A 25,110-nucleotide genomic window follows, 5' to 3' on the forward strand; every position below is an offset into this window, starting at 1 on the left:
GATCAGGTCCCAGAGATTTATCCACCTCTATGTTTTTTATGACCTTCAGCACCTCCTCTTATTCTCTCCCTAGTTGGTCTTTTGCTCTTATTGTAATTGTGGGACTCTTTGGACTATCCTTAGTCTTATCTGACAATGTTATCTCATATCTGCTTTTTGCTCTCCTGCGTTCCCTCTTAAGAATGCCCCTGCACCCGCTATACTCTTCAAGAGGTTCACTTGATCCTAGTTGTCTATATCTAACATATGGCTCCTTCTTATTCTTGACCAAAGCCTCAATATCTTTATTCATCCATTGTTACCTACTATTATCAACATTAGCTTTCACTCTAACAGGAAAATAATGCCTCTGAACTCTTGTTATCTCATTTTTTGAAAGACTCTCACTTGCCAGTTGTGCCTTTACCTGCGAACAGACTACCTCAATCAACATTTGAAATTTCCTATGTCATATCATCAAAATTTGCCTTAATCCAATTAAGAACTTTAGCTTTTATACAAGGCCTAAAGAACAGCAAAGTCTGTTAAACACAAAAGAAGAAAATAAAATTACGCTGAGTAAAAACTTGTTAAAACAGTCTTATGAAAAATATCAGAAATAAATATTTTTCCCTTTTGCCCTCAACTATAATCTTAGACATTCAGATCTCAATCAAAAGTCAGCGTTTCTACCTTAAAGTTTTTTTTCTTTTCTTTTGCCATGACTGCATTTTTTTTGGCAAACATCTACAATTCCCTTGATTGCTGTGTTCTTAAAAATCTCGTGAAGAGACATTAACTGATCAACTTGTAAACTTACTTCTCCAAATGTGTTCCTCACTATCATGCATTCAACTGCCTTGTTAGAGAGTTCACTTTCTGCCACCTAAAAGCCTTCTGTTTCTGAAGCATTCATCCTATTAACCTTTAGGGGTGGCACGGTGGTTAGCCTCACAGCGCCAGGGACCCGGGCGCGATTCCACCCTCAGGCGACTGTCTGTGTGGAGTTTGCACATTCTCCCAGTGTCTGCATGGGTTTCCTCCGGGTGCTGCAGTTTCCTCCCACAGTCCAAAGATGTGCAAGCTCGGTGGATTGGCCATGCTAAATTGCCTGAAGTGTTCAGGGGTTTGTAGATTAGGGGGATGGGTCTGGGTGGGATGCTGTGAGGGTCGGTGTGGACTTGTTGGGCCGAAGAGCCTGCTTCCACACTGTAGGCATTCTGTGATATACACCCCAGAACATTGGGCTGCCAGTCCTGTCCCTCTGTCAGCCATGCTGCCGCAGTCCCATGATCCCATATATGCCCTAAGTTCATCTGCCTTACCTGACAGACCCCTTGCATTAAAATAAATGCAGTTTAATTCTCCAGAGTTACCTTGTCCTCTGACTTGTTCTTGCCTGCCTATTCTAATTTACTTCAGAATCTTTAATCTCAGAACCATCCTTTTCTATCTCTCTATTCTCACAACTATTTAGAAACCTCTGCAACCCCCACCCCAATATTTTAAAAGCTCCCAAATAGCACTGGAAAAATCCCTGCCAGGATAATAGTCCCTCTCCAGTTCAAGTGGAACGCATCCCTTTTGAACAGGTCTCTTCTACCCTAGAAGAGAACCCAATGATCCAAAAGTCTGAATCCCTGTCCCCTGCTCAGCTCCTTAGCAACTGATTTAACTTCCTTTTCATACTTTTACTAGAACATGGCATAGGGAGTAATCCAGAAATTACTACCTTTGAAGTTCTGCTTTTTAACCCCTTGCCTAACTTCCTATATTCATTCTGCAAAGCCTCAACTTTTCCCCTAACTATGAAATTCTTCCCAATGTACACAACAACTTCCAACATTTCACTCTCCCCCTTGACAATATGCTGCAACTGGTTTATTACAACCTTTACCCTGGCACCAAGGAGGAAACATACCATCCTGAATTCTCATTCATGGCTGCAGAATCTCCTGTCTGTACCCTTGACAGGAGAGACCCCTATAACAATTACGCTTTTTGAACCTTTATTTGTAGCCAGTTTATCTTATCACGAATCAAGAAATCTTCGCGGTAGGTTGTAAAATTTTCCAATGATAGGTGTAATTGTACACAGCAGACCACATAACTTTTATGTATAGTGCAGGTCATTACGAACAAATGCAAAAACTATGATGCATTTTTGGGCTATTTAGTAATGGTGGAAAGATATATTGTTGATAGGAGAAATCCAATATAATCACTAGAATTTTAAGGTTCCAATTAAAAACTGAATACCTTCTAATATACATACAGACATGCTTTTGATTACTGTTTTCTTTGCTTTACGTATTTTATCCTGTTCATTGGTTTGAACAGAAAAAGATACTTTGGTGGCCAATGTTAAAGTATTCTTTCTCCAAATATCATTGTTTTTATTACAAAGAAAAGTGGAAATTTCTTTGCCAGAATTATTTTGAATTTTCCATCTGTGAACTAAATTACTAACTGGCACTGCAATATTTTATATAGATTTTCACCATAATGAACACTAATGTACTTCATTTGTCTTTTTTTTAAGCAATGTCACAGTTTTAGAAACAACCTGAATTAATAAGTAAACGCTGTTGAAGTTGCTTAAATGTTACTGTTATTTCCTTCAGTGTCTCTCATATCAATATGGATTACAATAGCTGAACTATGATGTATTGATGATGTTACTTCAAGAGCTCGACTCGCTACATTTTAGTATAATGATACTTTAAGATTACATTTTACACAGTCCTAGTTTGTCCATTTGTATCTATCTATATAATGCCCTTTTCTAAAGTTATAGCTATCATTTTTTCCTATCTTGTGCTGTTCTTGCAATCTTTGTTATTAATTACTAATCAAAGCAATGATTGAACTTGCAGGGAAACAAGGACATGTTCATGTTGTTCATGTTGTACCTTTGATGATCCATACGTTACTTATAAAATGTGATCACTTGATAGAATTGTAAAATGAATGTAGGAATCAACAATTGCTTGTTTATATTATGTAACCCAACAATAATACGTGTATTATTGCACATTGTTTTCATCAAATTGAGTTAGCAATTAAAATGCATTTTAAAGAATAACACAACTATTATTTTTCTATGATGAAGTCTGAATGACACACACCAGATTAACTTCCAGCAGAAGAATAGAATAGCCTTTATTGTCACATATACTCAATGATGGTAGTGAAAAGCTTATACGTTGCCAATTACACTGCTGACGTGATACAAAAGTACCTAGGCATAGCTTCTTTTGATACAAGATTTAGACAATACAGAAATAAAATGTCCAGCATTACAGTAAAGTGTTCAGTACAGCAGACCACACTGGCACATAGCTTCCAGTCTGGACCATGCCCTGGATTGCCCAATGATACACCACACCAGGAGGCTGCTGCGGGAGGCCATTGCACTGGGCCAGAGGGATGCGCGCCATGCCGGGAGGCTGCTGTGCCAGGCCAGGATTCGTCGCCGGAGGCCGGGAATCGTCGCTCGCCGGAGGTCTTCAGAGGCTGGGAGTCATTGTAGGAAGCCAGGAGTCGAAGGGAAACAAAGGAGAAGAAGAAAAAAAAATGCTAGAAGGAAGAAAAAGAGAACAGAAAGAAGGAAAGAAGAAGAAGAGCGGGTGGAGCGGACAAAGTCCAGCTGGAGCATCCTAGTCCACCACTATCTTGCAAAATGGAAGTTTGCTGCCTACTAGTTTATAAACTTTGTTTGTGGCACTTAATGGGGCAGCATCCATTTGGGTATTAATGGGAATGAATGCAAAAAAATTGGACTAACTGAAAATTTGTTTAAAATTTGAAATTTCACGAAGACCAAAAAGTTCAAATAGTGGGAGCGAAATGTACAGTTTTACTCTGCACTTACTGATATATACCTGATGTAAACATAATTAATGCTGAGATTTTGTGCCTGAAATGGAAAGTGTGCTATTCTTTAACACTAATATATGAGGCACTTATAGAGTCATAGAGTCATACAGCACAGAAACAGATCCTTTGGTCTAACCAGTCCATGCTGATCATAATCCCAAACTAAACTAGCCCCACCTACCTTCTCCTGGCCCATATCCCTCCAAACCTTTCCTATTTATGAACTCATCCAAATGTCTTTTAAACATTATAATTGTACCCACATACACTAATTTGTCATGAAGTTAGTTCCGCACATGAACCATCCTCTGTTTAAAAAAATTTGACCCTCATGTCTTTTTTAAATCTTTCTCTTCTCGCCTTAAAAATGTGCCCCCTAGTCTTGAAATCCCCATCCTAGGGAAAAGACAACTACCATTCACTCTATTACTCCCCGCCATTATTTTATAACTTTTTATAAGGTCATATCTTAACCTCCTATGCTCCAGTGAAAAAGTCCCAATCTATCCAACCTTTCTTTATAATGCAAACCTTCCATACCCGGCAACATCCTGGTAAATCCCTTCTGAACCTACTCCAGCTTAATAATATTCTTCGTATAACTAGGCGACTAGAACTGGATACTCAATAAAGTTAACCTAAAACATTTAAACTTTAAATGTTTGCATAATGGAAGTTATAGCTTGTGGTTATTATTGGTGGGAGTGGAAATATTTAGCTGTATTTTTATATTCAATATTGATTATTTTGTGGTTTTGCAAATGCAGCAGAGTTCTTACTGGGGCAGAGTTTTAAGTAATTATCACACAGCAAAAGAAGCAATTGCAGTAAATTGAGAATACCTGAGTCCCCTGATCACTAAATGTTGACATGCGCCTTTCAATATATTCTATGTATATTTACAGGAAAACAGGCTGTTTCCCTACACAAGTGAGCTGCCCTTACTCATATCGTACTATAGATTTTAGCGTGACTGTGATGAACTGAAGTTGGAGTTGCAGGGTGTATTTTGGTGCTTGCTGAAAGACCAGAGATAGAGGAACGTGAGCAACAAGTTATCCCAATACTGTGGAGGAAACAGGAGAGCAATGCTGATATCGTGTGATGGCAAACCAATTGTAATAGTTTTTCATGCAACAAATATTTATTAAATCACAAATTTCGGCTATTATATATTACATGAGTGGTTAAGAGAATTACTTTCTTTTAACTTTCACAAGTGGTTCAAGTTGGGGATCAGCTGAAAGGTCAGTCCTGAAGCTAAGTGATTTGGGGCTGCTTGTCACAATTTGGAAATTTTTTTGGAAGCAAAGAGGGAGAGGAGACCAAGAACTGTTGCAGGAAAAGTTGAGGGCTACTTTGGAGAGGTCAAGGATCATAGAGGGAAGGTTGAGTGTGACTAGGGAGAAGTCAGGGTCATTGAGGGCAGGTTGAGGTCAGCTAAGTGTGAGAGGAGCTTGAGGGTACTGAGGGAGGTACAGTGTGACAGAAGGAAGGATAGGTGCCACTGAGATGGAGTTAGCAGTTAGTAAAGGCAAGTAGAGGATCACAAAGGGAAAGGAGAGAGGAACTCTGGGAGCAAGATCAAACTGAGCTCCTCTAGATCCAGGCTGCGCATCATTTGGCCACATTCACAAGGTGTTTGGAAAAAGTGAGATCTTCATTGTAGGATGCAGGCCTATCAAGGTTTTGCTGGCAAATTGGCAGGCAAATTTGGTGTCACCCATTGCCTTCCTGAAGCCTTGGACAGAGATAAAATGGCACAGAGGAAAGATGGAACTTGGCATAGATGATATGTGGTCAGGGCACCAAGGGGCACCACCAGCAGAGGGGCCAAGTGCTGAAGAAAGTCAGTAGGAAGAGAACCAAGAGCAAGACCAATGCAATGGAACATCCTTGTGGCTACCACTTCCACCTCAGCTATCTGCGGATGTCAGAGAGACAATGCCAATGAGAATATGTAAGAAAGCAGAGAGGAAGACCTGTCTGTTCTACACAAGAATGACCTGCAACCCTTGTGACTGGGAAGTAAACCCAAAGCTAGTATCATTAAAAGCCACATCAGCATTAAACCTCTACACCAGCTGCTCAATTTAATGTCCCACTGCGGACAGGTGTGGTATCTTAGAGGCAGGGTGACAAATGATCTCTTTAAACAGACTGGAGAGTTTGTGCAATTGAAACCAAAACCAGAACAGGGCGAATAGATCTGAGGGCTTCAGAGGCGTTGCACATTTCTCACAGATGCTCTTCTTCTTCGATAGGAAAGCCTCAGGGCCGAGGATGACTTATGTTTGAGGAGGTGGAATGGGTGGGATGCTCTGGATTCTGTGCGTGTTTTCCACTGCTTATGCTCGGCCTCCACATGCTCCACTCAGTGGTGCTCCAAATGGTTACTTTCATGGATGATTCTTCTTCAGTTTGTGTGTTCAATAATTTAGGAAGTTATTTACTACATGCATCTTTGATTATTGTTATTTATTTATGGCATGTGGGTGTTTCTGGCAAATTTAGCATTTTGTGCCTTTTCCTCATTACTTTTGAGAGGTTGTTGGTGAGCTGCCTTTTTGAATTGCTGCAGTCCTTAAGGAATAGGTATACACCCACAGTTTTGTTAGGGAGGGAATTCAAAGATTTTGACTCAGTGACTGTGAAGGGATGGCATTATATATTAAAGGCAAGATGATCAGTGGTTTGAAGGGGAACTTGCAGGCGATGATGTTCCCATGTATATGCTGCCCTCATTCCTCTACATAGCGGAGGTATTAGTTTTTGAAAGTCCTGTTGAACTACCCTTGGTGAGTTGCTGCAGTGCATCTTTTAGATGGTACACACAGCTGCCACTGTACAACAGCAGTAAAGCTATCCTGGTCAAGTGAGCTGCTTTGACCTGGATGGTGGCGAGCTTCATGAGTGATGTTGGAGATGCATCCATCCAGACATGTGAGAATATTCCACCACACTCCTGACTTCAGCCTTGTAGATTGTGGATAGGCTTTAGGGAGTTAGGACCCTGCCACTGTTACCTAAATTCTAGCTTCTGATCTCCTCTTGCAGCCACAGTATTTATATGGCTACTCCAATTCAGTCAACGGTAACCCCAAGAATGTTAATAGTAGGGGAATTCAATGAATATCAAGGGGTGATGGTTGGATACTCTCTTTTTGGAAATAACCGCTACCTGGTATTTGTGCAGCATGAATGTTACTTACCACTTATCAGCATAAGCCTGCATGTTGTCCAGGTCTTGCTGCATGTAAACATGAACTTTGTCCTCAGTGTCCGAGGATTGGAGGCAGCCTGTATATGAAATTGACTGAGGAAAGAGAAGGCAGAAGTGAATGGTGCCCTTTGAATTGGAGGAAGGAATGCATGGGAAATTTTTCATGGATTGGTGCTGAGACTACTACTTTTCTTGATATGTATTCCTGATCAAGGTGCTAATATGTAGGGCACAATTTCAAAATACAAACCTTGGAAGCAGTGAAAAATGTGAGGAGAATAGTAATAGGTTTCAAAAGAACATAAACTGGCTGGTGTAATGGCCAAACACATCCATTAGATGAAATCTAATGCAAAAATGAGCAATGAGATATGTTTTGGTAGAAAAGGTGAGGAGAGATAAGATAAAATACAGGGTGCCAAAACAATGTGACCTGGGGGTATACATGTACAAATTGTTAAAGGCAAGTTGATAAAGTAATTAATAAGAATTGCAGGATCCAGAGCTTTGTAAGCAAGGTTTAGAATAGAAGTCTAATTCAAGTTATGATGACATACACAAAGGATAGTTTGGCATAAATTGGAAAATTGTGTCAATTTCTAGATTTCACACTTTAGGAATGATTTGAAGGCCTCACAGAGGCTTCAGAAAAAGTTACTTCAGATACTTCAGTTACACAGATAGATAGATTGAAGAAACTGGGATTATTTTTCTTGGAGAAGAAAAAGGTAAAGGGATACATAATTGTGCTATTCAAAATCATACAGAATCTGGACATAGTAAATAGAGGGAGGCTTCTCCTGTTGGTTGGATGGTTGAGAACCAGAGGACATCAGTTTAAGATAATTGCAAAAGGAGCAACGGTGGCATGAAGATGAACTTTTTTAGTGCATCAAGTAATTCTGGCTAAGAGTCTGGTGGAGACAGGTTGAATGAATGTTTTCAAAGTGGAACTGGATAAGTAGCTGAAGATAAATCATTTTCTGAGCTCTGGGAAAAGAGCAAGTGAGTGAGACTAGGTGATTTGCTTTTGCAAATAGTAGGCATGGACACAATAAGCTCAATGCTCTTGTTCAGTGCTCTAAACCATTCTGTGATTCAATCAAGAATGGAGGAGGTTAAGTCCCTTAGACTTGTGGCAATGATATTTGCTGAAGGTATTGACAGCAACTATTATTCAAGGATAAGTAAAAGACGTCAGTACTTTTAAACCTGTCAATCCAAATTGAAGTCTTTTGTGTTCCACAATTCTGAGTTACATCCATGAAAGTGTGACATTGTTTTACTGGACTATGAGGGATGATCCATTACCATGAGATTGCATATCGTCTTACTTGGCTACTAGGATCAGACACATGTACTCCAAGGAATTAGATGCTGCATGTTGTTCTTTTCACTTAATTGCTGCCTTTGTTTGAACTGTATTTAAAACAATTGAATGCCTTTACGGCTGATGCTCTGAACAGTGAGTTTGGCCACATGTTGCCATATGTTGGAGCAATGTTTATTGGAATGTATGAAATGAGATTGCACGTGAGAGGGAAATCTTGTGTCCTCATATTGTAACACAATATTTAATTGACAGAGAGTTCAATTGGGAGTTTCATTTTGGTTTGATTCCCACAAGATAATATTCTGTGTAACAGAACTACACAGCTGTGCTCTTCTTAACTTACGCAAATGCTTCTGTAAGTCTTTGTTTTATATGACAAGCTTTAAAAAAACTTAGCAAAAGTAATAACTGGGACCATTTTGAACTCTACAAAATATACTCATCAGACACAATTTTCAATCTGTATTTGTTTGCAAAACACAGCCAGAGTATCATTTTAGGAGTCTGAGAAAACAAGAATAAATTAAATCTTTCTAAATAGTTCAATAACATTTCTAAGTGTTTTTGGATCATCATTTGTTTGGAGAACTGGCAGTGCTAAGTTTTCTGTGAATTTCAATTCCAGAATGTAAAGTGAGTATTTATATAATCATTGTTTATGAGTACTTCATCTTGTGAAAGTAAAGGAATTATAATATTGAAAAATTGAACACTTTTACATTTTGTGTACTGTTCCAGAAATAAATTCTACTGAGTGATATGTGGTGTGGTATGGACCGCATAGAACACAGACTTCTATATACTGTCCTTGGAAAAGTGTTTGAAATGAAATCTCAAAATTCCTTACTTCTCACAAAGTAAAATCTTACATTGAATTTCTAGGCTTGTAAAGAAATGAAGCCACATTCATACAACTAGCATCTTTCACGTCCTTGTGATATCCCAAAGCGCTTCACATTCAATTATTTGATTAAAATGTAGTTATTGTATTCTGTAGGTAACTGTGGGAGTTCATGAGGACACAGGACGATATCACAAACAGCAATGTGACTCATGACCACTGAACCAGTTTTCCTTGTTGTTAGAGATAAATGTTGGTCATAACATAAAAACCAAAAGAACTGCAGATGGTGTAAATCAGAAACAAAGACAGAAGTTGCTGGAAAAGTTCAGCCGGTCTGGCAGCATCTGTGAACAGAAATCAGAGTTAATGTTTTGGGTCCAGTGCAGGTGTTCTGAGGAAGGGTCATTGGGCCCGAAACATTAACTCTGATTTCTCTTCACAGATGCTGTCAGACCTGCTGAGCATTTCCAGCAACTTCTGTTTTTATTAGTCATAACATGTCTGAGAAGTTCCATGCTCAGTTCAGCGTTGTAGCATAGAATCTTTGACATTCACCTGGACAGATAGATGGGACTTCTGTTTAAAACATTAGCTGAAGGGAAACAGCCCCACAGACACAACAGCACTCCCTTGATATTGCAATGAAGCGTCAAATTTTGACATGTTCAAGTCAAATGGCACTCAAAGCACATTCTTCTGAGTTAAGGTTAAAATGTTAATTCCCAAAGCAAATAATCAAATAAATATTAAAAAATCGAAAGAATTTACTTTCAAATAAATTATTTCTGCACGTGCGGATTGTATAAACCAAGCAGTTTATTTAGAAATTACTTTGCATATTTGCAGGTCATAGAATTGATTTCACATATTTAGGTGGCCTTGTCTTAAGAGCATTGCTATTGTCCTTGAGCATCTAACTTACAATTAATTCTCCTATTTATTTTCTTACAGGCTAAGTAATTTCTGTCTGTGGAGTAATTCCTGACAAGCATATATGCAATTGTTCAGGTTCTGATCTCAATCTCATTAAAGCATTATTTTACATTTACCATAAGGATCTTTCGTGTTTGATCTGTTTGACTTGCTGATAATAGACCAATCTCATCTACCACATTTTTCACGTTTTGAATTCTAAACGCTTTACATTTTCCCTCATAAAATCATCATTTAATGTGCCCATAAATGCATATGTAGATATTGTACTATTTGTGCTGAGTTTTAAGGGCATGATGCAATGAGTCTAGATGAATCCCCATCAAATGGGCCATTATCAGCTGTCTGAGCAAGAGTCATGAGTATCTTAGCGCAGGCAAATTTCAACTCAAGGTTCAGTCCCATGTTATTCTGTCCTTGGTGCGATATTAACATTGCAAGTAACTTTTAGCTTCATAACGTGATACTTTTTTTTAGCATGGATCACTACTCTCCAAACTGAGCATTGCCACCTAATACCTCACATTGAAAGTAAGGAAAACAGTGACCTCTAGTGGTGACACCTTTGTCATTTTAACAAGTTTGAAGTGTAATAAAATTATAAGATAATAAATTGGTGATAACTTAAAATAACTTTCCACTTTCCTTCAATCCACAACCCAATGGACAGCAAGGCAAGAGGATGTAATGCTGGGGACCTAGTCCACAGCTCTTATCCAATGACATCATTAAGTGCTTCCCGGTTCAGATGCAGTGTAGAGCTCCCTCTACCAGAGATGAGCTCCATCATTTAAAACGTGAACTGATACAAGTTGGACCAATTTCAATTTGCTCGTAAAATCTCTTTTGTTTTGCATGTAATTGAACAATTGGAAACACAGGTGATTTGTTGTTGGATTGTGAATAGACTAAAAAAAACACGGGTGATTTGGTGATGGGAAAAGCCGTTTGATCATATGTGGTAGCACTTCCAGATATGAAAAGAAAGTAGAGAACAAACGAGAAAAAAAATCCTCAATTTTAGCTCCATTTGAAAGGTTCAGATATTAAGACTCTGCATCTGACACATTGGTTTGACATGCAATCTCTGTCCTAACCGTCACTGCTGACTGCACCCCACCCACAACATACCATTCTTTCCCCAGGCTATCCCATTGAAATGGTACTATTAGAGTGTTTTTTTAGACACATAGCCTGAGTAGATTTCATGTCTAGAGATGCACAAGGCAGACAAAAAAAAACTTCATTCTCTCCGGTCTGTAGCCAATATTCTCATGTTGCTCCAGTCTCTGTTGACCAGCTGGAGATCACTACTGACTAGTCTTGGATTGGGCACAATTTGCTCAAGCTAAGCAGTGGAAAGACTGAAACCTGAACCAGTTAACGTGCACACCATTTGCTGAGAACTGGGAAGCCGAGTATAACATGCCAACTTCTAATAGCTCCCTTTTGTAATGGAACTGCATTTATTTTTTTCTTTTTAATCACCTTTGTCTCAAGATTATCAAGTTTATCCTGGCATGGACCACCTGATGGGTTCCATTTCCATTGTTTGATTGGCCTCAAAAATGTGCCACCACCTGTGGAATATGAGAACTCACAATGTTTTCCTGCTGGCCTTTTCCTGTGTCAAAAACCTTCTTTGTGGATGCCATCTAGGCAATTCAGACTAATATAACCAGGTCCCGACAATATTTGCTGTTCCTTCTGCACAGTTCCTCCAGTTACACCTTGTCTGCGTTCTCCTGATGGGAAATAATGTAGTGCTGAGTCATACTGAGAAAGAATTCACAACATTAATCCCCAGTTTTGCCTGAGTTAATTCATGGCTTTAATAATACTGTTATTATTAGCAGCGCTAGAAAATGTAAATGTGTCAATATTGCTGAGGACAGGACTGGCATTGTGGTAAAACTTGTTGATGTTCAGTGTCTAACATACACATGAAGAACATCCACTTTGGCAAAAGACCAGAGTATTCTAAGTAGATTTGGATCTGTGCAGAGTTAGCTGGACTTTCAGAAGTGTTCACGAGAAGCTTGGGAGAAAAAAATGTTAAGCAGCTTCAGCCTTTCTGCTAAGTAAAAAGAGGCCATAAGAGCTTTCCGCAGCATTGTTCAGTTGCAGTCTGACCTCTGGCAAGTTGTGAAACGTCTATGGATTCTTGCCCAACTGCCCCACTACCTCCTTTCACAAATTATTGACAGGCTACTATCCACCTTAACTCAGTGGCTCACATGCTTCTAATTCAGGAATGTATGGGTTCAAGCCTTGCATTAGGGTTAGAATCAAGATCAGGCAAGGTCCCATAGTGCTATTCAGACTTTCCCCTGTGTCCTGCTTATTTCCCAACCAACATCACAAAGTAAAAATTGCGTGACCATTTAACTCATTGCTGTTCAAGTCACATTAAAATGCAGAACATGGTTGCAATATTTTCTCTACACCACAAGAGAAACTTTATGTCAAAGCTATCTTGTTGGCTTTGGGACATCCTGATGTTGAAAAGTACACATTTGATAGTAAATATATTTCTTCTTTATATGTGCATTGTTGTAAGTGCAATGCTTACTTCAGAGCTTCTAAAAAACAAACTTGAGTTAATTTTAGTCGAGTTTGTTTTACCCAATGAAAACACACTTGAATTCTCCTTAAAGTACAAGTCAGTGGGGATGATAAAACTTTGCCAAGTACAAACCTATACAGAAAGAAAAGGATAACATAAAGGGATGTACATGTATGGATTTTAACTCTATCAATCGCTAATAGAAATTAAAAATTAAATGGAGATTATTTTCGGTGCAGTACTGTTCTTGTACTATTGGGAACAATTTCACGTCATCTTTCTTTCAGCATATTGATGTGAGCAATCTGCACAGACTGTCACCGTTATTTTCTGCTTATGGATTTAAGTGTGAGATTCCCTCTTTGGGAAGAAGTACATGGCATGTCTTGATTCCCACTTATTCCCCCCTAGCTCGAGGCCTTTGTGGCCTGCATTAGTGGTATGTGGATAATTACTGTGCTTGGATGTGATTTTTTTGCAAAATATGAAGTGTCTGGTAAGGAGACTGAATCCATGTAGGTAGAAACTTAGGAAGCGAATTGCAATGGATGCCTTGGCTTAGATTTTAGGCTGGTTGCAAATACTGCATTTCAAAGATGTTGATCACAACATGACTCCCCATTCCTTTATAAATTAATTTCCATTGTTGACTTTCTACTGTAATGCACAAGGATTATAACTGATTTCATTCTCCCAGTTGGAGATAAAATAGACAGTTTTTAGGGAAGTAGCTGGTGTTACAATAATCTATGAATTAAAGAAAATTGGACAAGGTTTTAAGCAATTGAAATCTCTTTGAGATTCTCCCATTTTTCTGATCATTTTGTGTTATAGGCATATCTCATATGGGACTGGGGCTAAGTGTTCCTGCTGTGCATGATCCCATCACTAGCCTTTATTCCTTCTTGTTGGGACGTTATGGGGGGCATCACCTCTAACCTCCACCTGATCAAATATGAAGCTGGATCAGGGAGCAGTGTCCAATTCAGCATGACAGCCAAACATGGAGGCAGGAGGGCTTATAGGAGAAACCATTGCCGTGTTGAGACAACAGCATCACGAATGGTGATGCTAAAGAACTCTAAGCTACTCAAACTGGAGATGTTCCCCGCAGCAATGGGAAATAAAGGCTTCCAGGCTATCATTACTGAGGAATATCCCTTCACTGGATGGCTCAACTCCGATGATTTCCTACTGATGATTAAGTGGAGGCTTTCCTGCTCCTCTGATGCTGCCTGGCCCGCCGTGCTCCTCCAGCTCCACACTGTGTTATACCAGAAGATCACTTCCAGTTGCAGAGTTCAGAAAGCAAGTAATATTGAAACTTAACTCTGTCTATCTGTCTGCCTCTCTCTCTCCACAGATGTGCCTAGATCTGCTGAGTTTCTCCAGTACTTTCTGTTTGTTTCTCAGGTCTCCAGAATCCACCATAGTTTGCTTTTATCTTCAAATGCTTCTTAGGCTCCAGCTGTGGGGGAGGTAACATCGGGTCCAGAAGAGGCCATTGGTGCCATTAAGGTCCCTCCAATTAATGGGCCTCATTGGCTGGCAGGCAGCATGCATCTCCTTGAACCCACCTTGAGCCAGATCACTCGGAAGTGGGTACACAGTGACTGGGCGACCTGATGAGTTAAATATTCCAACTTTATTTCTGATCCTGTTTCCTGACCTGATTCTGTGGTACTGGAAAAAAAATTAGCCTCTCATTACACATCAGATTATTTATATTATTTGGTAGTGGAAGGACGCCTATAAGAAATATCTGCACAAACAATGGTGTAATGATAATAGACTATTGTTACTTCTTTGGAACCATGACTGCAGGTACACAATGAACTAAAGCAGTGCTTCCAGGACTTTTCCCCAAAGTGACCCCATTTTGAGGCTTGACAATTGTCATGCCCCTGATTACGTTCAAAGTACTGGACATTGAGCTAATGTTCAGATAAAGGCCACTTTTCTTCTTCAAATACAGGTTCATTCTCTGTAGATTCTAACAGATAAGTCAGTGATTTACTCAATGTCTTTAGTTCAGAGATTTCCAAAGTGGGAGGTTGCAAGATCTTGTTTAATTACCTCTGAACCCACAAGACCAGAGTGGAAGAAGTCATCCTTTAACGCAAAGAGACTGTCTTTGAAGGACACTTCCCTTTTGTTTGTATGTCTGTTAACATGACAGGGTAAATAATGTCTCCTTGTATTTAATGGCATTGTTACCCAGCATACTCACTATCAACAGCATGAAGATCATTATTGCCCATAAATCTATCAGGGTGAGCAACATAAATACTGTGACAAAATGAGTAGATTAAAGTTTGACGATGCTCTGACATGTGATTCACTGTCTGATTGGCCAATGCCCTTACAACCTGTACAAAGCACAAATCAGGGGAAAAAAAAATTCTCTATTTTCCTACATGTGTACAGTGTCCCAACTCTGAAGAAATTTTGAAAGAATCATGGATGAAACAGCACCACATTCGCCAGCTCAAACATTCCCTCCCTTTACTGTGCTCTGTATCTGTAGTGCGTACTGTCTAAAAGCTGCACTGCAGCATTAGCTAAGGCTTCTTCAATAGCACCACACACCTCTGCCATCTAGAAGAAGGGTAGAAAAGTTTGAGACCACAATCTTTTGCAATTTCCCTTCAATATCACACAACACCCTGACATTGGACATAAATTGCTATTCCTCCATTACCACTGGGTTAAAAATTGGGGATGAGTAATAAAAACCGGGCATTACAATTAAATAAAGAAAGGTCCCAGTCTCTTGTGAGTTCTATCCAGTAAGTCCTTAAAGAAAGAATTACATCTATATTTTGAGCACCAAAACCTACAGATAATTATACAACTACCCATTCAGGTGTACTCTAATTATAGTCTGTAGTTTTTCACTAACTGATTCAAATTTCAATTTAATTTAAATGTTTGTGTAGCTGGATAATTAGAAAATTCAGGGGATGGTCATCCCTATCTTTTTGCATACAATCCCAGGTTCGGGTAAGGGTCATCAACTCAGAATTGTGAGCCATGGACAATAGTGGGACCAAATGATTATGGCAATGGTGGAAAATATAGAACCTCAGGGACAATGGCTGCTTACAGTAAAAGATCCAAGGGGTCAGCTGCTAAATTTCCAAGCTCAATGGGGTCCGCAATAGGGCAGGCTCCTTCCACTCCAAATGTAAATGTAGATGGAGGGAAAAATGTACATGGAAGAAAAAGACTTCTGAGCACAACTTGGTACCGTAGGTGACACATCACTGGAAATACATTTTCACATTTGTAAATATATGTGTATTTTCCTTCATCAACTTTCGTGTTTAAAAGTCTGTCTAGACACAACTGCAACTTTGAAATTACATCCTTAATTCTACACAATGCTTGATGGTCTGAAGTCTCCATCTATTGAAGTTTCATTTTCTTCCCACTTAACCTGCTCCAGCCACAGGCATAGCGAGTAGACATGTCAGATCTAGCAGTGCAGTATCCCTCCCTTGCGAGCTAGCATGCTTCTGACTGTCAACGACCTCCTCATTTCTGCATTACCCCTTCCCCTTCCAAGCTCTACCTGCCCCTTATATGTTGAATTCCCTCCTTCACTCTTGTAAGGTCATCTACATCCCATAATTCTGCTTCCAGTCCCCACTATTAAGTAGCCTGCTTCCCTCCCAGAGTAATGGGTCTTAATGATCCCAAGTGACCAGACCCCTGGGACTGATTATGGCCAATCCCTTTGACAGACCTGGTCAGACAGACCTGAATGATGAGTGCTCAGATTCCTGACTGATATCTGCGCAGTTTCTGGACTCTGTTCTGGTGACTCCCCAGACTGATTGCACTGGACCCACGAGGCTGACCAGACTGTAGAGATCTGAACCACCAACTACAAACCACCCCCCACCCAAACCCCCACTCCCCCACCCCCCACCCACCCTGACGTGACCACCCTGAGTAGCCAACTGACTGTACACAAGCCTTTGGACTGATATTGGAGGCTGCCATTGGCTTACTATGCCAGCACCAAATCACTTCACTTGAATGAGGACTACCCTTAGACGTTGAGACATGGCTGCTTGTTTGAAGCACATGTAGTGTCATTTGGCACATACATGCTACCACGTGTACAGACATGAGATTGGTGTGGCACAGTAAATGTAAAGTTGCCATAGTCTTACCAGACCATGGTGCTGCTCCCTCATTAGAAAGAAATGACTAGTGGTGGTTTATCTCAAGGGAACCACACCTCAAGTGAGGGGACAGGTTGAGAAGGAGAGTCTTTTGGCTCGCAAACTCTGCATTGCCAACCAGCCATATAAATAACGGTGCTAACTGACCCCTAACTTACAGCTACAAGTCTACACCCTTCACTGCTGACAACCATGACTGCTGCCTGGACAGGCCAATGAGGCAAGACATAAATTTATCCTGAGGATGGGACAAGATATACCCAGCGATGGTGATGGTGTAGTGTAGGACATTATCTGCAAGGTATGAATCTGTGATTATGACAGTGTCATTCCCAGTCCTGTTGCTGTTTAAACAGTCCAGCTTGTGCAGGTCTCAAATGCCCCAGAACTGGTCCCAATTCCTCAGAAATCTGATGTCCTTCCTCTTGCACCAGTTTTCTAGCTATGTACTCAATTGATCAATTCTCCTATTCCTATGCTCAGTAGCCCATAGCAATGGGATTAATCCTGAGATGACTGCTCTAGAAGTGAGAATAATAAATCAAAGCAAAACTCCTTCAAATCTGCTTTAAGGATTGCACCATGTTCCTTACAAAGCAGTCTGCAGCTGCTCTGTAACATTCTTGATCCTGGCCTCAAAGAGGCAACACACCACCCTGGAGTCACATTTACTGGTCACAGAAATGCCTGCCTGAACCCTTCCAGTCAGGATAGTGTACAGGAATGAGCTGATGGTGCAATTGTGCATAGGTCCATTGTAGACCTGCCACTAAACATACTGCAATCAAGCATGAGGAGTCTGGCACCAACTTTACATGGTGCCTTAGGCAGATTTTGGAGTCTGTGTTTTCCAGTGGATGCAGTAGCTAAATCCATGACAACATGTTCAGGCACAGCTATGGTCTAATGGCTGATATCTTAGTTTCCATTCCAGCACAAACATAAGTCAGATGGAGTCAGGCAATCTCAGCCTGTTACCATGTTTACTTATACTGTTGCTACCATGACTGCATTGTTTTAAAAGGATCTTACAAAGTCTCGCATCTGTCCAGTAGTCTTTCTTCCAACAGGTGGGAACGGTGATGGATAATTAAATAACTTATTGGAAGAGGAGGAAGCTGCACAAATATCTCCATCCTCGATAATGTGAGAACTCAGCTCATCAGGGCAAGAAATAAGTTGGAAGTATTTGGACAATCTTCAGCCAGAATTGTTGCAAACAAATCCAACTTGATCTCCTCCGGAGGTCCCCAGCATCATAGATGCCAGTCTTCAGCCAATTCAATTTACTCCATGTGATATCAATAAATGGTTGGAAGTACTGCATGCTGGAAAAGGCCCCCACAACATTCTGGCGCTAGTCCTGAAGATTTGTGTTCCAGGACTTGCTGTGCCCTAGCCAAGATGTTCCAGTACAGCTACAGCACTGACATCCAGTCAGCTTTGTAAAATTTCCCCAGATATGTCTTGTCCACAAAGAACAGAATAAATTCAACCTCGTCAATAAGAATTCCATCAACCTACTCTAAATCATCAATAAAATGATAGAAGGTATCATCAACAGTGCTGTCAAGCAGCACTTGCTGAGCAATAAGTAATTCCCTGGTCCTCAATTTGGGTTCCACCAGGGCCAATCAGCTTCTGCTTTCACTCCAACGTTAACTGTGATCCAAAGGACTGAACTCCAGAGGTGAGGTGCTTCCCCTTGACATGAAGATTGCATTTGATCAAGGCAATAGTGAGATTGCACCTGGAGTATGCCATGTAATTTTTGTTCCCTTACTTGAGAAAAGATGGAGTTGTGTTGGAGACAGTTCAGCAGAAGTTCATTTGATTAATTCCAGGTATGAGGAGTTTCGTCTTATGAGGAGAGATTGAAGTAAGGCATATAATCTCTACAGTTTAGAAGAATGAGAAATATAATTGAGATATAAAAGATGCTAAAGGGAATTTGCAAAATAGATAGAGAGGATGTTTTCTCATTTGGGGCAACCTAGAATGAGAGATCATAGCCTTAAGATAAAGGTTAGCAGTTTTAAAACGCATGAGAAGTTACTGTTGTCAAAGGGTTGTGAATTTATGGAATTCAATGCACCTGAGGGTGATCAACGTTGGGACACTGAGTAAGTTTAAGGAGGGATTAGACAGATTTTTAATTAGTAATGGGTTGAAGGATTATGAAGAGTGGGCAGGAAACTGGAGGCTGAAATCATATCAGTCATATTTTATTCATTCATGGGATGATAGCATCTCTATTTAGGACAGCATTTATTGCCCATCTTTAATTGCCGAGAGGGCAGTTAAGAGTCAATCACATTGCTGTAGGTCTGGAGTCACATGTAGGTCAGATCAGGTAAGGATGGCAGTTTCCTTCTCTAAAAGACATTAGTGAACCAGATGAGTTTTTCTGACAATCAACAACTGATTCATCACTTAGCCTTTTAATTTCAATTTTTTTATTGAATGCAAATTCCACCATTTGCCTTGGTGGGATTTGATCCTCAGTCCCTAGAACATTACTTGGGTATCTGGATTAATAGTCCAGCGAAAATACCACTAGGCCATTGCTTTCCCTGTTGAGACATTATTAAATGATGGAGCAGGCTGGAGGGGCTGAATGGCCTCCTATTTCTTATGATCTTAAATTCTAAATGTGGCATCAAAGAACCCTAGAAAAGCTAGGTTTGATGGGAATTGGGGGAAAACATTGTCATTGGTTTGAATTGTACATAGCATAAAGGAGATAATTGCATTTTGGAGGTCAGCCATTTTAACTCCAGGACTTCACTTCAGGTGTTCTTTAGAGTAGTATCCTTTGTCCAATGATCTTCAGCTGCTTCATCAATGACCTTCCCTCTGTCATAAGGTCAGAAGTGGGGAAGATTGGTGATAACTGCACAATGTTCAGCACCATTAGCAATTCCTCAGATACTGAGGCAATCCATGTCCAAATGGAACACGATCTGGACAATATCCAAACTTGGGCTGACAAATGGCAAGTAATGGCCATGCCTCAGAAGTTGTCAGCAATAAGCATCTCCAGCAAGAGAGATGCTCTTTGATATTCAATGGCATTTCCAATACTGAATTCCCCACTATCAACATTCTGGAGGTTACCATTGACCAGAAATTGAACTGAATTAGCGATATAAGTACTATGGCAACAACAGCATGTCAGACTCCCCAAAGTCTGTCCATCATCAACAAGCCATGACCCAGAAGTGTGATGGAACAGTCCCCACTTGCCTGGATGACATGAGCTTTAACAACATAGAAGAAGCTTAACACCATCCAGGACCAAACAGTCTACTTGATTGATAGCACATATGTGAATATTCACTCCCTCCACCTCTGACACACATTAGCAGCAATGTGTACTGTCTACAAGACATACTGCTTAAATTCACCAAAGCTCCTTAGACAGCACCTTCCATACTGATGACCATTACTATCTAAAAGGACAAAGGCACAGGATACATGGGAACACAATTACCTATTAGTTCTTCTCAAATCAAATTTTCATGTTGACTTTGAATATATTTCTATACTTTAGTGTCACTGGGTCCTTGAACTCCCTCCCTAACAGCATTGTGCATCTACATACATGTTCAGCCATGATCCAATGGATTGGCTGGGCATACTTGATGGGCCAATTTTGCCTACGTATATTCCTTTGTCTATGATTCAAAAAGGCAGCTCTCCACCAAATTGTCAAGGGCAACTTAGAGATGGGTAAGAAATGCTAGCCTAGGCAATAAGATCACATCCCCTGAGTGAATAAAAGAAAGTTTTGGGTAATTGAGCTTCTGCTAGGGGGAGGGCATGATATTCTCTTTATGGAGAGCTGACAAGGAGTTCTCAACTTTCAGAGGGAGCTGATGTATCTCTATGAGCTTCTTTCGCTCTTAGTAGTCATGCCCATTATGTAGTTGTAGTTAATACTAGCATGCAATAACCCATGTTATTGAAGATCTTTTGAGATGCACTACCACTAATCACTGGAATGGCCCAAGCTAAAGGAGAATCGGTGGCAATGAACTACCTTAAACAACTCATAGTACCACAACACTGGGAGAGTTAGCAAATGGTACAATGTAACATATTTGGTCATTTGGGAAATTAGCTGATGGAGCAAACTCTGTCCACTGTTGAGTAGTGAGATTTCAACAGAACGTACAACGATGATGATGTATAATGAAGTAATGATGTTATTAGTGTCACATGACTCTGTTCAAAGAACCCAGAAGAGAGCAGAAACTCTAAAGAGATTTTAAGTTAATGCATGTACCTACTAAACTGCAAGTCAGGAGTTCTGACAGAAAGTGCATCAGACATAAGAAGTAGTACTTTGAGAAACTAAATAGAGTTAGACTGCAAACACTTGACACAACATTCACCTTCATGAGGATAGTTTTCATCTTCCCAAAACTGCTTCTCCACCTTGCTGGTGCCTCTCAGACACACAGTCCTTACTTTACCAGCCATGCTGAAGCGGCACTTTTTGATCTGCCTGTAAGACATACTTTCAATGTATCTTCCTACCATCCTCACCAAAGTGACATCTGGCACTACTGCAGTTTGGACATCGTTTTGCAAACAAAATATCCCACAGGGAATTCAGAAGAAACATCTTTACCTAAAGAGTGGTGAGAATGTAGAATCCACTATCACAGGGTGAGTCTGAAGTGAGCACCACAGATGAATTTAAGGGAAGGTAACTGTGAATATTATGGAAAAAAGAATAGAGGGGTGTATGCTGATTGCATAGGTTAGGGTAGATACAGCAAGGTCTTAGAGCAGTGTAAAATGGTTGGGCTAGTTTTGTGAAAGCTGGCTGATCACAGTGGTACACAAGAAAATAATAAATAATGATTTAGTTTTTTGAAGAATGGAATGACTGTGGTTGCATTCTTTAGGTCTGCCAATGGATACCTCATAAGAGGTGATAAAAACAAATGAAAGATCACTTGTTTCATCAGATGCAACCTTTTGAAAACAAATGCTCTTTTTTATCTGCAGGCTGCCAATGACTGAACATTCCTTGCCATATGCTTGGATTACTAGATAATAAAAGTATATTTTTGAGAGCAAAAGGCCACCTCCTACCACACTTTAACAGATGCCCTGCCACTACCCACCAATATGTTAATGATCTTTTGTGCCAGTACAGAGCATGTTGCATATTTTGGGTGGTGAGGAGTTGATGTGGTGCCTTTCTGGTGTCAGTTCTTTCTTTGCTGGATTTCATTTGTCACAAGATCTGGCTCAAAAGAGCATTTTCAGTAATAGCTTTGGTCAGACAGTTCAAGCAGTAATTCTTTAATACACATTGATATACGGAACTGTATGTGTACTGAGGATATACATCATCAGTCACATGACTCTTCATCATACTTCAGATTTAAAGACACAGTCCCAAAACATAATCACACAACCATCTAATAAACTACGAATTTTAACCATTAAAACTAATTTTTCTGTTAGCTATGCATTGCAGATTACTTTGGGCTCTGTGACCAACTGTACACAATGCTTTCAAAAGCTTCCGTCTCCATGTTGATGGTCTCACATGGAAGAAAATTCTTTCCTTATACTCAGAAACAAACATTACAGTTTTGTGAATTGTTTAATTCGGAAAAAAATAAAGGTGATAGCATGTTTTGGTGGTATTTTTCTCTATTCAGAGGCTGAAATCTATTTGCAGATGATTTTTCTCTTGATATCCAATCTGGAAATAGAATAAGTACAGCTGACAAGCTTTTTGGGTGCTATAACACAATATATTTTAATTTGATAACTGAGCTTCAGCAAAGTTACACACTTGAAGCTTTGACTCGAATCTGAAACCATGGTCATGATCAGTTACTGACTGATGTAACTGGTCCAAGTTTGTGCCGGATGTTAACCAGATCTCAATTGTTTCGATTCTGCCAAGTCCCCACTGCTCTTGAAAGCCTACATAAATGTTCCAACAAAAATGTTTGTAGTATAGACAAGGTTGCACAAAAAAAGGTCCCTGCCTTTCACGTACTGCATGGCTTGTCTTGTGTCTCTTACTTATTTTGATGTAGTGTACTGCACCTTCCACAAACAGATGTAAATCATTTAAATTCCCCAGCTGTGATAAGCCTGGCACAGTGCCAGTAAAATGGTAGCACTGATGGAAAATGTTGCTGCCTTTATATCCAAGACAGAGGACAAGAGAAAAGTAGTGCTTTGAATTTAATTATTATATCAATAAAGCACAAATGGGTTCATGGAATGGCTGTCTATGACTGAAAGATCCTAACTTATTATATATTTGCCATTTTTCCATTATTAATTATTACAAAGTCAGAGTGTAATTGAGATTTATGGAATTAAAGCAAAACAATATGCTCTTAATTGGCACATTTAACTAAGAAAATGCTGGAAATGTTCCAAAGTGCTTTGCCAGGACAATGAGATAATAACAGCTACAAAATGAATGAAATGTTAAAGGAGGTGACTGAAGGAGTGGTGGAAGGGGTGGGTGTGAGATCAGCTCTTGAAGCTGGCAAAAGCTCTGGCAAGATAAAAGGATAAAGAAAAGGCTTTACCTGAATTGGGGGGCTTGGTATCTGAAACATAAGAGGCAAGGGCAGGCGTGAGTTCATTCACAGAATAGAGTGAAAAGAGCAAAAGGTAAGAATTTAGATATGAACTAAGAAAAAGGTTGAGATTGAGGGAGGGATACAATATAAATGGATTTCTGCACAAGGTTGAGGTCTTTTAGCATGGAATGCAGTGGGATAAAATTGGCACGAAGATTATTTGCAATATGAATGTTAAGTGACCCGGATAAGATTAGGTAAATTGAACAGAACATAGTTTTGTCTGAGTTAGAGTTTGTTTAGTGTGTGAAGAGACTGTTGGAGAAACATGGCCTCATGACGTAGAGTGAATTTTTCAATGGCAGAAGGGATAAGGTAAGGGCAAAGGGAGACAAAGTTGTAGAGACGAATATATAATGTTCAAGTGATATATTGGATCGAGGGACTGATGCCCAGATCAGGATCAAACAGAATGTTGACATTCTAACTTCATGTTTAACTTCATGTGGACACCGGATGGGGAAATGATAGTTCAGTTGAAGCAAGTTTATATAAATGATTCAGATGTGAACATAGGAGGTATAGTTAGTAAGTTTGCAAATGGGCACTAGATTAGTTTGCGATTATGTTCAGCATGGACCGTTGGATCGAAGGGTCTGTTTCCATACTATACGACTCAATGACTCAATGGCATCAAAATTGGTGGTGTAGTGGAGATTGAAGAAGGTTACCTCTTTGTACAACGGGACCTTGATCAGATGGGCTAATGGGCTGAGGAGTGGCAGATGGAGTTTAACTTAGTTAATAAATGTGAGGTGTTGCATTTTGGAAAGACAAGTTAGGACAGGGCTTATACACTAAATAGTAAGGTCTTGGGGAACGTTGCCGAACAGAGACCTTGAAGTGCAGGCTCGTAGTTCTATGAAATTGGGGTCGCAGATAGGTAGGATAGTGAAGAAGGCGTTTGCTATGCTTGTCTTTATTGGTCAGTGAATTGAGTACAGGAGTTGGGAGGTCATGTTGCAGTTGTACAGGACATTGGTTAGACCACTTTTGGAATACTGCATTCAGTTCTAGTCCCCCTGCTACAGGAATGATGTTGTGAAACTTGAAAGGTTTCTGAAAAGATTTACAAGGACGTTGCCAGAGTTGGAGGGTTTGAGCTATAGGAAGAGGCTGAATAGATTGGGGCTATTTTCTTTGAAGTATCGGAGGCTGAGGGGTGACCTTATAAAAGTTTATAGAATCATGAGGGGCATGAATAGGGTGAATAGCCAAGTCTTTTTTCCAGGGTTTGAGGTGCGGGGAGAAAGATTTAAAAGGGACCGAAGGGACAACTTTTCATGCTGAGGGTGGTGCATGTATGGAATGAGGTGCCAGACAAAGTGGTGGAGGCTGGTACAATTATAATGTTTAAAAGGCATCAAGATGGGTACATGAATACGTCAAGTTTAGAGAGATAGGGGCCAAATGCTGGCAAATGGGACAAGATTAATTTAAGATATCTAGTCGGCCTCAGACAGTTGGACTGAAGAGTTGTTTCCATACTGCACAGCTCAAAGACTATGACTGTAAGTTACATACAGCT

Source organism: Rhincodon typus, chromosome 2, assembly GCF_021869965.1.
Source record: "Rhincodon typus isolate 14 chromosome 2, sRhiTyp1.1, whole genome shotgun sequence".
NCBI classification, from domain to species: Eukaryota; Metazoa; Chordata; class Chondrichthyes; order Orectolobiformes; family Rhincodontidae; genus Rhincodon; species Rhincodon typus.